The following is a 2633-nucleotide window of genomic DNA, read 5'->3' as shown; positions in this document are numbered from 1 at the left end:
ACACATCAATTAGTTGACTCCCACATGCACCCAACCGGGCCCAGGGAATGAACCTGCAACTCTGACCAGAAATCAAATCCGAGACCCTTCCATACGCAGGCAGACACTGTCACCACTGAGCCACATTAGCCAGGTCTGTTTTCCCTTTCTTCACATATTTTCTTGCTTACTGTTTGCTAACTCAGTGAACTAATACACCATAGAATTCTAATAACATGAGTTGATTTGATAGGAAAACTTAAGAGGTCACTTCTGAAAAACGCATAGCATTGCTTTTTGAAATGTAAATTTTGAATTCATCTTTAAGGAGTAACAGTGCCCACAGGTACATTATTTTGCTCTTAAAGAGCCTCATCTGGAATGTTATCTCATATGTTAATGGACCTCAAATCTTTAATCAGCCTGGACTTTAGAACGTGTGTGTGTTTCTTCCTTCTACTACAAGTAAGCCCTGGTTAGAAGCAATTTGGAAGCCTCCACCGTATAGTCACCATGTCCATGAATTTCCATGTCACTTTGTTACTCTCAAGTAACAGAGTCATGTGGTAGTGCTTGTGGAGTAATGACTAGCATTGTGTTGGTGAAGTACTTTACAGTTGAAAAGTGCCTACTCAGTTATCTAACATAATAATGTAATCTTCACAACTCCCATGTGAGGTAGCTTTTAATTATCAACCTCTTAAGTCAGGAAACTTAAGAGATAAAATTATGTGCCTCAGGTCACCCAACCTAGAAAATAGCACAAAAGGTCCATAAACTTAAGAATGGATAAACAAGATATACTCTACCCATACAATGAAATGTCACTCATCTGAAAAAAGAAATGAAGTACCAGTAAGTGCTGCAACATAGATGAACCTTGAAAATATTATGCTACGTGAAAGGAGCCATAAACAAAAGAGCACATAATTATAAGACTTAATTTATAGGTAAGGTCCAAAATAGATAAATCCAGAGAGAGACAAAGGAGACTAGTGGTTGTCAGGGGGTGGAGCATTGAATGGAGTTGGGAGAGGAGACTGGTAATGTGCACAGTGCCTTTGTGGTATGAGGAAACTGTTTAAAACTTACATTATGGTTATGATCACACAATTCTGTAAATGCATTAAAATTATTGAATTGTATACTTTAAATGAGTGAACTTTGTGGCATGATAATTATATCTCAATAAAGTTGTTAAAATTATTAATTCATTCTTCTCTTCTCTGTACCCCGGAGCTTGAGGGCAAGTGATTTCAAAACAGTTGCCACTAGGCCCCCTTCTTGGTACATATTTGGCTCCACTTTTCTGCTGTCATAAGATGTCGCCCTCTTCTTTTTTTAAAATATCTCTTTATTGATTTTAGAGAGGAAGGGAGAGGGAGAGAGAGATAGAAACATCAATGATGAGAGAGAATCATTGATTGGCTGACTCCTGCACGTCTGCATGGATCACATAGCTGTAATGATGTAAGCTGGAATTTGACCGATTTTGATCATTTTCCAAATTTATCTTTCCTCATCAGTGAAATCTGCATTATGTTTTATTTATTTATTTATTTTAGAGAGAAGAAGGGAGGGAGGTAGAGAGATAGAAACATCCATGAGAGAGAAATATCATCCATCGGCTGCCTCCTGTATGCCCCCACTGGAGATTGAGCTGGCCATCCAGGCATGTGCCCTGAATGGGAAACCAGTGACCTCTTGCTTGGTTCAGGGGTTGACACTCAGCCACTGAGCCACACTGGCTGGGTGATCTCTTTCTCAATTCTTCCTCTACTTTGTGTGTGTGTGTGTGTGTGTTTCTTGGTCTTTTTTTGTTGGCCTTTTACCTCTGCCTAGATTTTATTTATTAGTGATGTATAAGGTTCCCTCCTTGACCCATAACTGCTCTCTGGATACATCTTCTCCCTGTGTAAACTCATCTGCTTTTCCAGTTTTATAAATCAGATACATAGTGCTCACTCCATAAATCTATCTCTTGCTGTGACCTCTCCCTAAAGGTTCAGATATATATACACACACATATATATATGTGTGTATATATGTGTGCCCTTCCACACATACATATATGTATATATATTCAGTTACCTGTGACATATTTACTTGATCTTCAAACCTAGTGGCTCTGTACCTGAGTTATGTCCATTAGTATTCATCCATCTGTTAAAGCCTGAAACCTAGGAGTCATAGAATTCTCTGCTTCACTCCTATATATCAAATCAGTCACAAAGTCCTGTTTATTTTATGTCCTGAATATTTACTGAGTCCATCCTTCCTCTCAGAGTTTGTGGTTCACGCCTTCATCTTCCACCTGGAAGGTTACAGTAATATTCTAATGGGGACCTTTGTCTTTAATCTTGGTTTTTACAAGTCAGTCTTTATTGTGTAAGTAGATGATTTAAGAATTAATTAGCTTTGATAATCCCCATCTTAATCCTGTTAATGGCTCCCCATCAAGGCCAAGAGACAGTCTAAGATTTTATGGTAAGCCCCTTTGGAAAATATTTTGGAAATTTCTTTAAAAATTAAATATACATTTACCATAAGACCCAGCGATTCCACTTCTAGATTTCTACCCAAATGAAATGAAAACAGATTGGAGGACGCTTGGCTTAGGGCTGAATCCTGCCTTCCTACTTTAATGAGTGTTT

Source organism: Myotis brandtii, unplaced genomic scaffold (assembly GCF_000412655.1).
Source record: "Myotis brandtii unplaced genomic scaffold, ASM41265v1 scaffold30, whole genome shotgun sequence".
NCBI lineage: Eukaryota > Metazoa > Chordata > Mammalia > Chiroptera > Vespertilionidae > Myotis > Myotis brandtii.
This window is presented reverse-complemented; position numbering follows the sequence as displayed.